Source organism: Lissotriton helveticus, chromosome 5_1 (genome assembly GCF_964261635.1).
Source record: "Lissotriton helveticus chromosome 5_1, aLisHel1.1, whole genome shotgun sequence".
Taxonomy (NCBI): Eukaryota; Metazoa; Chordata; class Amphibia; order Caudata; family Salamandridae; genus Lissotriton; species Lissotriton helveticus.
In genome coordinates, this window is record NC_136065.1 from 1,280,616,076 (window position 1) to 1,280,629,813 (window position 13,738).

A 13,738-nucleotide genomic window follows, 5' to 3' on the forward strand; every position below is an offset into this window, starting at 1 on the left:
CCGTGGTCAGAAGGAGGGACCCCCGTGGGGCCGGACCCCAATGCACCACATCCTCCAAGCCTGGATATGAACCAGTCGTCGCCAGAGCCGCCGCCGGCACCGCAGAGGGCCCCGCGCAAGGCAAGGGATCCGCTGATGCCCCAGGAGGGGAAGGAGGAGGAGATGCTAGCGAGGCCTGCAAAGCTGCTGCGTAGGTCTCCTTCTGGACTTTCTACGCCCCATCACCGGGAAACGGTGGATAGAAGGCAGACACGCGGGGCCACATCACACGTGGAGAGTCCACGCCCCTGGCAGGCCGTACACCAGCCCCCGGGGACCAACTGTGACACTCTCCCACCGGGGAGCGACACTCTCGCGACATCGGAAAAGGACGAGGACGACGACCTAGGCCGTATCTGAACACATCTGCCAAAGCGGATCGAGGGGAGGAAGTCGACCTGGAGAGACGCACCGAGTAGTTTCATCCAGCGCTCCCGCTGCGACTTCGGCTTCAACTGTTGGCATGCCTCACAATCAGTGGTGCCGTGATCCTCCCCTAATCACCACATACAAATGAGGTGAGGGTCCATCGCTGACATAAGACAACCACACGACGTGCAAGTTTTGAAGCCCGAAGGCATTCGCACACTGTTCCACCAAGAGAAAAAGACAATGGTTAAGAAAAAAGGGGCCCAAAACAGGCACGCAGCAAGACCGGATCCGAGTTGCATGCGGAAAAGGAAAAAACTGACTTCGGCGCGCCGGGGTGGGACTTATGTGACCTCGCTGACGTCACATACGATGCCTGGACGGAGTCGCGTGATGCCGCCCCGCACCCGGCGTGCAGGGATACTGTGGCACAAGTTTCCGGATCCAGACTCACGCCTGGGGATAATTCTACGTGAAGGAATCTGCGGCTAGTAGTCTATCAGATATGCAACTTACCCAGTATGCATCTCTTCTTGGCATATACAGCTGTAGAGTCATATGCTGTGCATAGATCGGCATCTAGTGTTTGGTCCGGATGTTTCCACTTTGTTTTTGTTTGAAGAAGTCTTTCAAGTCACAAGTTAGGCGACTCCTCCTTTCGGTGACAGTGCGCATGGGCAGTGACTCCATCTTTAGATTGTTTTGCCGCAGAGGGTGATGATGGAAATAGTAAGAGTAGTAAAGAGAGATGTCCATGTATATTGTATCTAAGTAAAATGTTTCTGCAACAGGTAAAGGTATCCGGTGAGGCGTGTGGGCGCATATGACTCTACAGCTCTATATGCCAAGAACAGATGCATACTGGGTAAGTAGCATTTTCCGTTCGAGGCATATGAGCTGTAGATCATATGCTGTGTGTAGGAAGGTAGATCCCTGACTATGGTTGCCCCCAACTTTTTGCCTGGTGTTTTGCTGGTTTTCTGACTTAGTTGACCTGGGGCCCTGCTATTCAGGACCCCAGGCCCACTGCTCTCTGTTAAAATGGATTCCATGTACCTTAGGTACATATCTAATTGGATACTGAGTCACCTTATCAGTCCCTGTACAGTGTACCTTAGGTACCCAGGGCATAGGTGTACCCAGGGCCTACCAGGGGCTGCAGCATGTATTATGCCACCCCTGGCTGGCCATCCAAATCTGACACAACTGGCTGCACGACAGCTGGGGCAAGGTGGTGTAATCACCCTTTGCTTTAGATATAGTATACCTATATCTAACCCTAAAATGGACACATGTATTCCTATCAGTCACTCCTATGGCAGGCCTTAACAATCCTGAAGGCAGAGTGCTTGGAATCGTGTGAGATAGTGCTCTGGCATGAGCTGAGCCTGTCTGCGGCTTTCGGGATCCATCCCTTAGCAGTTTCCATGATATCGCATACCATATACTCTTAAGTGCATTATAATCCTCGCGGTTAAATGCCAACTCTGGTATCGCTTTATCAAAACATGTCGAGTAAGGTGTCATACGAATTGGAATACTAACCCCTCGCCAATTCTGGCGACGGGGTTAGCATTCCACCCTTCTAGAGGGACACGACATGTATGTAACCTGTAACCCCGGTTAAAGTCAGACATAGCCTCAGCTCCACAAGATGGATGCTGCCACCGAGACACAAGTCTGCCCTCCTGCCGCTGGGAGTCCTCCCAGCACAGGAGGCAAGGACAAAGGGTTTCCTGCCAGGGGCGGTGCCAGCACCGTCCCAGACAGGATTTTGTGTATCCTAGGTAGGCAGGGCTTTAGAGGAAGGTGACTGCAAGTGGCACCCCGGTGCTCACTGTGCATAGGCCGGCTGGAACCAGTTCCAGGGGCACTCCAGCCCCTGATATGGGGAAAGCCCGCCAAAGGAGAGGGGTGTAACCACCCCCCTCCTAGTCCCACCCATAGGCCAGGACTTAGTCGCGTGCCAGCCCCTTTTTGCAGGATAAAGGTAGGAACTGGCCCCCTTCCAAATTAGATCAATCTTTGAATCCTGAACCGACCTTCTACACGAAGAACTCAAGACTCTTCCCAAGATTTCTCCCTTGTGACTAAGGAGTAGTCACCCTGCAGCAGCAGGCACCAACCAAGTATCGCGGTTTGTTGCCAGTCTCTCCTCCGGATCAAGACTGCTCCAGCACGACGAGAACCGGCTTCCCTGGCACCTCTGACCTCAACCTACATCATCAGCCCAGCTGTGATCCGTGGGTGCGACGAGACCTCGAGGGACCGGCCATCTTCAGAACTGCACGATGCTTGTCCAGCACGACCACCGAGTGACCCTCGACTGAGTGCTTTGGGGTAAGAGAAGCCCCGACCCTGAGCAGCTCCAGCACCGAAGTTCAGCCCCCCTGCATCCACGAGATCTGCGTGGGGCCCTTCTGCTTTTTGCTGCTCACCGCGTTGTCCAGGTCACTTGCCCGTTGGCTAGTGACCCTCTGACGACGAATTCTAACGACAAACACCGCTGGTCTGGTTGCTCCAGACTGGCCCTTGCTTCCCTCCTTCAGAGAAGTACCCTGGACCCTCCTGGTCCACTCAAGACGCCATTTTAGGTCCACCGCGTGGGCCTTGCATTTGCCAAGACTTGTTGCCCCAATCCTGGGTCCAGCGACGTCGACAGCAAGTACCTTCGTGGGACAGCTCGCACCTCCATCCTGGTCGCCGACAACGCCTCCTGGTCCGAGAGACTGCAGAGCCCAGCAGCGCCCACTCACCTGGCTGAGGTGACTTCGTCCGGTGCCATCCTGGTGCCCACCTAAATCACTGGCTAGTGATTCAGAACTTGGTCCCCTCTGCTTACAGGTTTCTTCTTCCCTGATCCAGGCTTGGATCACCACGAACTCCTTCACTGGCCGCCTGCCAGCAACTTCTTACTTCAGGCTCCTGGATCTTCAACGAGGGTTTCCGACGCAACTTGAACCCTATGCAGCCGCAGCCCCTGGGCTAGGTAAACTGAGTACTCCGGTGCTCCAGCATAGTCCAACACCCTAAGTGTTCGGATCCACCCTTGTTTTCGACCCACCTAGTCGGGTTCGCCCGAGAACAGTAACTTTGTAAAGTGCTAGTATCCATAGACTTGTTCCCGCATTACGCGTGAGAGTTCCCACTCTGCACACGGCGTCCCTAGGCCTCCTGCTTCTAATCCAAGGGTTCAGCATTGTAGGCCTAGCATTTCTACAGTCTAGAAAAGTATTACTTACCTGCTAGTAACTTCGCATTCCACTTCTTGTGTATATGGTTTTTCGTGCCCCTCGGGCATTTGTGTAAATTGTGCGACTTTCAGTAATTCTTTAAGAGTTTTGTTGTGTGCTTAGCTCCCTGTCTCATAAAGAGCCAGGGTAGTCCTGTTATAAATAAATACACTTTATTTTTGATAACAACTTGTGTGGTGTCCTTTCACTTGGTGTTCAAGGGGTAATGTGATGGTAAAACAGCTGGCTTAACACGCCCTCTAGAGTCTTAGCCTTAGACTGCTCGTATCCATGCTACTAGGATAGCTGGTCTATAAGGTTGACTTACAACCAATCATCAATAAGGGTTGTTTGGACTGATACATAGTGATCACTAGAATAGTGAGCACTGCATATCAGGCCAACTTCTCACACTGTGCATAGGCTACCTAGCAGTTATCTCCCATAGCGGTGGCTAACCTGTAGCTGCTGCAGTGGTCTGAAATAGTGTAGGTAAAACTGCCTGGCACACACTAGCTTGCTGTCTCGCTAACCCATCTACACAATAGTGTTTTGTGAAGATGTGTGGTGTGACCATGTTGCAGCTTTGCAGATGTCATCTATGGGTATATTTTCTAAGAATGCCATAGAAGTCCCCAGTTTGCGTGTAGTTTTCGTATAGCATATTTGAATGCATTTAACTATCCATCTTGCAATACCTGATTTTGATATTGGATTGCCTTTATGTGGTGGAGCAAAAGCAACAAAAAGTTGCTTGGTTTTCCTGAAAGGTTTTGTCCTTTCAATGTAGTATAGTAATGTTTTTTTGACATCCAAGGTGTGAAGAGCACGTTCTGTCACAGAATCTGGTTGAGGGAAGAAGACCGGTAAATCAACAGATTGGTTGATGGGAAAGGCAGAAATGACTTTAGGTACAAATTATGGGGTTAGTCCTAAGAACCACTTTGTTTTGGTGTATTTGTAAAAATGGTTCTTCATGCTTAGTGCCTGAAGCTCGCTCACTCTTCTCAGAGATGTGATGGCTATGAGGAAGGCTACCTTCCAAGTGAGAAATTGTAGTTCACATTTGTGCAATGGCTCAAAAGGTGGACCCATGAGTCTTGTAAGAACGATGTTGAGATTCCACACTGGAGCAGGTGGAAGTCTGGGGGAGGAATGACTTAAGTCCTTCCATAAAAGCTTTAACCCCTTGGCAGGCGGCGCGAATTCCGCCACGGCGCTGGGGGGTGAGCGCTGCGCCGCCATGCTCGTGACAGAACCACGCCATAATGAGTCACAGGGAGCTGTGCTCATGACGGCGTGGTTCTGTCACGACTCCGCCCACTCACTAATTCGCCCGCACAGGCGGTGAATCAGTGTCGCGTGGGCGGAGCGGCCGCAGCATGACGGAACCATGCCGTCATGAGCACACGCCGTCCCTGGCTCATGACGGCGTGGTTCCGTCATACGAAGGGAAAGGGTTAATAGCAGGCACTCTAAAAAGAGACAAATATATGTTTTGCAGATATGCAGCTATTGCAGCAAGATGTAAGCTTATGGATGTGTACGCTAAATTGGAGCGCTGTAGACGTAATAGGTAGCAAATGAGGATTTGTATTGAAGCGTCGAGTGGATTGATTTGATTGTTGTTACAGTAAATCACAAACTGCTTCCACTTTGCTGCATAGCATGCTCTTGTGGCAGGGCGCGTAGCCTCTGATGATATTCATGCAGTCTGGCTGAAGATTAAGAAAACCAAACTATGATTTCAGGTGCCAGATAGCAAGGTTGAGAGGACTGGGATCTGGATGTCTTATCCCGCCATGGTTCAGAGTGAGAAGATTGGGAGAAAGGTGTCATTTTTGGTGAGGAACTGCAGATAACTTGAATAGTGTTATGAACCAGGGTTGACGGGCCCATGTGGGAGCAACTAGGATTAGTGTCAGGGACTGTTGTCTGAGCTTCCGAACCACTAATGGAATGAATGGGAGAGGCGGAAAAGTGTAAGCAAATATCCCTGACCAGTTAATCCATAGTGCATTGCCTTTGGACAATGGGTGTGGATAGCTGGATGCGAAGTTTGGGCATTTTGCGTTTAGGTGGTTAGCGAACAGATCGATCTCTGGGAAGCCCCACATTTAGAAGATCTGGATCTGTTGTCGTTGACGACTGAGCAGATCTGCAATCTTGTTGCTTACTCCTGGAAGGTGTTCTGCAAGGAGATATATTTTGTGAGTTATGGCCCATCTCCAGATGCTCTGGGCTAACTGTGAGAGCTGAAAAGGGCGTGTGTCTCCCTGTCTTTGCATGTAGTACATTACTGTAATTTTATCTGTGCGAATTAGGACAGCTTTGACTATTTAATGAAGTTGAAATGCTTTAAATGCTAGAAAACTTGCTAGCAGTTCTAGATGGTTTATGTGGAGTTGTTTTTGTTGCAGAGTCCACATGCTCTGAATGGTATGTTTGTGGAGATGAGCTCCCCAACCAGTGAGAGATACGTCTGCTGTTAGCACTATCTGTGGAACTGGGTCGACGAATGGCCGCCCCCTTAGAAAGGTTTTGTATTTTTCACCACTGCAGAGCACGATGGGTGCAGCCGTCCACCAACATTAGATCTGATAACTGACCTTGAGCCTGGTTCCACTGACGCGCTAAGCATTCCTGTAGGGGACACATTTGGAGTCTTGCATAAGGAACAATTAAAATGCAAGACACCATCATTGCTAGCAATTGCATGAACACTCGAGCTGGTAACTGGCAATCTCCTACGCTGACGATACCCAGCTGGTTTTCTATTTTCAAGAGCAGACGGTAGGGGCTTTTAAGAATAAAAACAAAATAAAACTCAATGCGGGAAAAAAGGAGGTGCTGTTTTTTGGAAAGGGCCCAGTGCCTGCTCCAGATCTGTGGTGGCCTTCCGAAATGGCCCCTCCGCCTTCTCTCAACACTAGTATCAAAAATCTAGGTGTGAGATGGGAGGCTGATCTCTCCTTCTCTGCGCAAATCCAACAGGTCTCCGCTACGTGTTTTAGCAAATTGAGAAAACTCCAGAAATTTTTACATTTTCTGCCAGAAGATTGGCACAAATCCGTAGTCCATGCCACAGTGACATCCAGGTTGGCCTACGCAAACGCCTATATCTTGGCCTGCCTAAATATTCGATTAGACATCTTCAGATGGTACAGAATGCGGCTGCGAGACGGATTAGACACATTCCTTTTCGGCATCAGTTCTCTGCACCTACATGAGCTACACTGGCTCCCAGTAGCCAAAAGAATCTAATTTGAGGCCTTGACTTTAGCTTATAGGGCTCTTAAGGCAAAATGTCCTAGCTATCTTAAACAAAGACTTTGCTGCTATACGCAAAATCGATCTCTGCGTTCAAATTCTCAGAATTTGCTCTGTGCTCCCCTCTTTAGGAAAGCCTGTTTGGGTGGTAAAGCGTTCCCAATAAGAACGGCCAAAATGTGGCATACCCTGCCTGGGTACCTCCGCCAAGCTAACACAGAGACCGGTTTCAGAAAAGCGCTGAAGACATGGCTCTTTAGCAATGACTAAGCATGGCCCCAGTGCTCAAACCTCCCTGCATGCATTGCTTGCTGCTAGAGCACCGGGACACCTCTGTTGTTGAGGTAGCTGTTTGCGCTATACAAGCTCTAGTATTATTATTATTAACAAGTGTTGAGGCTGAAACAGAGATTAGAGTCTGCATGCTGCGGATGCTGACTGGGTTGGGACACACTAGAGTACTTGGAGTATCGATTGTAGCAACTGATACACTTGTGTGTTGGATGGTTGCAGATAAGACTTGGTAAGGTTTACATGAACCCAAGGTCGTGAAGCAGTGGACTGTTTTTAGAGTGTGGCGTAGGCAGCTTTGCTGCAAGCTGGCTTTTATTAGCCAGTCGTCTAAGTAAGGGAAGACGTGAATGTGCGGTCTTCTTAGATGAGTCACGACTACTGCCAGGCATTTTGTAAAAACTCTGGGTGCAGTAGTTACTCCAAATGGGAGAACTTTGAAATTGATAATGTTGGCCGTCTACCACAAACCTGAGGTATTTCCGGTGAGCAGGATGAATGGGAATATGGAAGTAGGCGTTCAAGTCTAGAGTGGACAGAAAGTCGCCTAGCTATAGGAGTGAGAGCACCCATTGGAGTGTAACCATATGAAAGTGGCCCGACTGAATGTACAGATGTAGTTCTGTGGTCTAGTATAGGCCTGAGAGAGCCGTCCTTTTTGGGAATTAAAAAGTACAGGGAGTATACCCCGGTCCCCTTGTATTATAATGGGACGGGCTCTATGGCGCGTTTGTTCAAGAGTGAAAGAATGTCTTGCCTTAGAAGGGTAAGATGTCTGGTGTCATTGCATGTTATCTTGGAAGAATATATGGGGAAGTATATGTAAGCTCCAGGCAATAACCATATTGGATAATTTGTAGTACCCACTTGCCTGAGGTGATGGAATTCCAGACAGGTAGGAATTGAAAGAGACGTCCCCCGACAGGGGAGGAAAGATCGGGGGCAGCGGAAGCAAGTCACTGTTTGTTTGCGGGGGAAGTGTGTGTGGAGTTGCTTCTGCCACTTCCCTTACCGTTGTTTCCTTTAAAACTTCCTCTGAAAAAACCTCTTGAAGAGGGGGATTGGCTGTTGCTCTTGTAAGAGGAGGGATTTTCGGTGTATACAGTTTTGGAACCACACCTGTAAAAGGAGCAGCGAAAGGAACCCCTATTGGCAGGTAACTGCAAATCCCCCATGGACTCTTCAACCTCTGTCTTTTTTCATTTTTTCCAGCGAAGTATAAACTGCTGGGCCGAAGAGATGCTCCTTTTCGAATGGTTGGATGAGGATGGAGATGGAGATTTGCACCTTTGGCTTGAAGCCGGATATTCTCAACCAAGCATACCTGCGTAAGAGTATACTGGTGTTCACTGAATGAGCGACTGTGGCTGCTGTGTCTAGGGCACACCTGATGGATGTATTAGTGTTAAGTTTACCTTCCTGGATAAGGTTAGTAGCCTTAGATTTATGTTCGCCAAGTAAATATGGTATGAGTTTTTCTAACTCATCGTAATGAGCCCTATCATAACGAGCCAGCAGAGCTTAAGCGTTGACAATGCGCCAGTTATTTGCTGCCTGTGAAGCCACTCTTTTGCCCGAGGCATCAATAAGCTTAGATTCTTAATCAGGAAGAGCCTCACCTGTGCTCTGTGAGTTGGCTCTCTTGCAGGCGTAGGAGACTACAAGAGAGTCTAAGGGCAGCTGGCCTCTAATGTAAACTGGGTCGGTGGGTGCGGGTTTATATTTTTTGTCTACCCTAGGTGTAATTATTCTTGCCCATACAGGATCTTCAAATACTTAATTTGTGTGTTTTAACATGCCTTTTAGCATTGGTACGGTACGAGTGGCTCTTTGAGAAGAAGTAAGTGTTTCAAAGAGGAAGTCCTCTTTTAAAGGCTCTTTATGGAGCTCCACCCCATGATATTGAGTAGCCCCGTTTAGGAGCTCAATGTAACCAATGTTCTCGCCAGGTGGGGAGGGTCTGGAGGGATACAAATCAGGGTCATTGTCTGTATTTGGGTCAGTATCATAATCCTCCCAAGGGTCAGTGTCCTGAGGCCTTTCCTGATCTTCATCCCCATCCCCATCATCCTGTGGGTCAGGTGAAAGTGGTGGTGAGTTTGATGGTGTAATAGGCAAATTGGGATCAGTAGGAGGAGGTGGTGGAATGTAAGGGGGAGAAGGGTTAGTACCCACACTTCATTTTGAGAGGAATATGGTAGTCCTCTGGTAGGTCAACCCTTCGTTTTTTTGGAAGAGTGGCATGAATATGTCCTGTTTGAGGTTTTTCGACTTCGGATCGGAAGGCGGGGCATTGGGCTGAGGCTCTTTAGACAGAGTGTCTTTTTCTTTAGTTGCCAGTTTTGGAGTTGAAGGTTTCAGCTTCGAGCCTTTCGGTCTGGAAGGAGGAATCTTCGACAACGGTGGTATTGTGACCAACACATGTTTGGATTTGGGTTTCTGCGCCAAAGGTGTTGGATCGGCGCTGGAGTGGGGTCGGCTCGATCCCAAGGGTTTCTCTTTTTGTTTTGGAGCCCGGCCCGAGGGCGGGGCGTCGGAAACTTTGTCTGTGCCGACCTTGGCCCGAGGGCAGAGGAGGGACCAGAGTCTTTGTTTTATATATTTGAGGGGGCAAAGGGGTATCTTCACTCACCCGGAGTAACCTGCTCCTCTTCTTCCATTTCGGAGTCGGCTTGGGACACGGAAATAGGTTCTTCTTCCTCGGCTCCTTGAGCTTGATGTTCTGTGTCTGTATCTTCGCCGAAGATGTCCGGTGCAGGGCCGTTCTGGTGTCGCATCTCGGGACCTCGAGCCCCAAGGTCACGAAGTGCCTTCTTCGATCGAAATGTGTTGCAGTTGTTCTCGTTGTGTTCCGGGGACAAGCAGAGGGTGCACACTTTGTGCAAGTCGGTGCGTGGAAATTTAGCATGACAGCCAGGACATAATTTGAAAGGAGTCCGTTCCATCGACTGCTACTGCAGTCGGTGCGGGTATGCCCGATGGCCTGCCACGAGTTTTCCAATCTAAGTTTTTTCGAGTTAAGATACATGAGAATAGGGAACCGCGATCAATAACAATACCGTAGAGGGTAGTGGATTGCGCGTCGAAGGGGTCCGAGAAACGGTGCCAAACCGGAGCGCAGCAATATACATCCGAACCCAATGGCGGAAAAAAACCAATCTAAAGATGGAGTCAATGCCCTTGCGCACTATCACCGAAAGGAGGAGTCACCCAACTCGTGACTGGAAAGACTTCTTCAAACAATAAAACAAAGTGCAAACATCCGGACCCAACACTAGATGGCGATCTATTCACAGCATATGATCTACAGCTCATATGCCTTAAACACAGAGTTATGCAGTAAGAGATAAGTATGTGACTTACTTCCCCAGTCTTCATGGGTTTTGACCAACACTGGGTAATGTTCAGTTACAGGTAGGTACTGCACTGACAGCAGCATTGGGGCGGCCAGGTGCAGAGGTCACAGAGGCCAATGCTAGCCTATGGCGACCAGGGCCCCCTCGTAGAGGCATGGATGAACAGGCAAGTACCTGTGGTTTCAGGGCATGACCTAGGGGGTTAAAGCGAGCACAGGGGTGGCCTCAAGGCAGCACCAAGACTACACTACCAGTGGCACTGGGGCAGCAGGGAGCAAATCGGCATCGGACACTGTCACGGGGCCTCTGATGACGTCGGTGGACGGGGCGAGGACTTTAACAGCTGTTCCTTTCCGCCCCGTCCTCAGGATACCTACGGCCCCTTTAATGCGGCATGGACGTCACCAGCGGAGGCGGAGCCGACAGTCCTGACGTCGCACGTGTCTTACCAACCGGAGTCAGAGAAGGCGGATAAGGAAGCCCGGCCGGAACCACACAGCGCGAAAGCCGGAGGAAGAACAGGAGAGAAGACGCCTGAGACGAGCAACCTTTGGCAGGAGAACCCAGGAGAATAAGCAGACGGGCAGGCCAGGAGAACTAACACGCCTGGAGGCCATCGACACCACGTGCCGCCCTGCCGCACTTCTGGAGAAGTGTACGGGCCGTTTAAAGTGACTCTTCTCCTCACAGGGTAGGAAGGGGTAGGGGAGGTTTGAGGGAGGTCACGGGACCACGAGTGTATGTGTGAAATCCTCACCCCCGAACACGCTCCCCAGTCGCTACAGTTCGTGTTGGGCGTAACATGTTTCTTAGTGTAGGGCCCTGGTGACTCCTTCACTCCCAGTTACCCCCTCCTCCAGATCAGTACCCCAGAACGTCATAGTAATCTCGGGATTGTTTCTTCTTTCTTTTTCGCATGGCGTTGCTGGAAGAACCCAAGCCGCACGGCTGTCTGAAACACTGAATTATTGGAGTCAGGAAGGACTCGAAGACCCCGACGATTTTCTTTGTTTGATTATCTTCGCCATATTAACTATTGATTGGAATGGAGTACTTTTCTCCCTCTAGAGACACGCATTCCTTGTTTTCTTTGAGTGGTGTTACGATAGAAAGAAATAAACACCTATTCCGACATACTAGAGTGGTCCTCCATCATTGATAAACCAGTAACCGGCTATCCCCCCCTCACAGACACCAATGCTGTTCGATGATGGTGCTCGGTTTCACAAAGAAGCTGCAGACTCAGACCCAGAGGCAGGACGAAGGCTACCAAAGGCTGGGCAAGTAAGTTGGTTACCTGGGCACCGTCGGCTGGGCCCCTCAAAGTCGAGGGTGCAGAAGTGCCTCTTGGTGTCAGATTTTCTAAGCTGGATACGCTCGGCAGTCAGGGGGACCCTTCGTAAAGAGGCTGCATGTGACGTTGTGCAGTCCTGGAGGGGTCGCTGGGGAGAGTTCACAGGACAGGTGAATCACTCAGACCAGGCCATGGGCATCGGGTGCAGAGTGGTGATCCACCTAGATCCAGTATCCTTAGGATTGTCTTTCTCGATAAATCTGGTGTCCAAGGCGAAAAGAGTAGTTGAAGGCAGCCAGGTTTCTGGGGTTCGTGGCGGTAGCTGGCTGCATGGCAGGTTCCTTCAATCATGACACAGGCTTGTAGGGCTGGGGCCCAGTCAGCTGCCATCTACCTTCTTTGCTGCTGTAAGGCTCTTCGGTCCTTCTTCTTAGGTAGTCATAATCTCATACATGGTTCAGGGGAGCTCTTAAATACTAATTTTAAGGGCGTTACTGCGGTTGGAGGGTAGTAGCCAATGGCTACTGTCCCCTATGGTGACTACACCCTTCATGCGCCCCCTTCCTTTGGAAAGAGGGGCACATCCCTATTCCTATTGGTCCTAATTCTCCCAACCAAGATTGAGAATTCTGAATACCGGGGTTCACTTCAGCTCCTGGCCACATTCGGGTGTGCCAAGCCAAGGAGGCCACTCCTGTTCTGCTCACTAATTTTCCTACCCGTACTGCCACCAAAATGTTGGGCTGGGGGAGGCATCATCATTTGTTGGGGCTGCCCAAATCAGCATAATACAAGGTGAGAGCCTTTGAGGCTCTCCGCAAAGCGCTGCTGTTCCTGCGAGGGGGAGGTGTGAAGTGTAGGAAGCGGAGTCTGTACATTACTATACCAAAATGAGGTATAGTGCGCACAGAGTCCAGTGGAACCCTAAAGGTACGCAGAGGTAAAATCAGATAGGACGCTTTCATTTTGGATAGGCACAAGGAGATTAAGTGATTTGCCCAGAATCACAGGATGTTCAGCATCATTGCCGAGACTCGAACCCAGTCCCCCAGATTCGAGGTCAACCGCCCTAGCCAACTCCTCTCCCCAAGTAATGTACACACTTAGGCAGCAAATGATGTCACACACTCAAAGACTGACCTCAGACCAATTTGTTGGTATCAAAAATAATATTAAGTTATATTTATTTTCTTGAGCCATGTGAGCCTGGAACAAGCTGAATGAAAATGTCTGTTACAGGTTTGTAAATCTTTTCAATACAGTGGAAATTACAGTTAGATTACTTTACAGATTACTTTATGGATTACTTTTTCTACTCAGTGTGATATGCCTAGATATCACGCTGGGATATTTCCTAGAGAAAAAGGGTATGTAAAGCAGTTTTCAGTTATTTGCATTTTTTTCATGTTCTCATACAAAAACAACTCCACACTTGAAACAATTTAAGGAAAAACAGTCAAGGTATTCCTATGGATAAAATGTGGCGATCGGTTAACAGGTAAGTACCTAGTTGTGGGATTTGGTATTCTGGGATAAGAACCAGGGTTCCCCAACGTCAAGAAGCACCCTCAGCGGCCAAAGGTCGGCCGGGTGCAGAGTGCTGTGACCCAATGTTCTCCAATCGGGGATAGGGGGCCTCCAGTTGGTGGCTGTTCACGCGCAGGCCACAAGGTTCTGGGAGCAAAGCTCCTGGTGTTAGGCTCAGAGCAAAGGCGGATCAGAGTTAGCACCCAAAGTACACCCACAGCGGCGCAGGAGCGCCTGGGTGCTAGTTTGGCGTCGTGTGCCCTGTTGATGTCAATGGGGATTCTCCAGATACACAAAGACTACAGGCTCAGGGAGGAAGATTTTCTAGAGGCGACCACGGGTTGGAGAGTTAAGTTGGG

General features: G+C 49.7%; 1 protein-coding gene across 2 annotated transcripts in view; it reads right to left on the reverse strand.

The window, feature by feature from the left end:
- The window catches only part of KDM5B (lysine demethylase 5B), an 877,335-nt gene that overhangs the window by 436,490 nt on the left and 427,107 nt on the right, over nt 1-13,738 (reverse strand). The gene's annotated exons all lie outside the window — the stretch shown is intronic.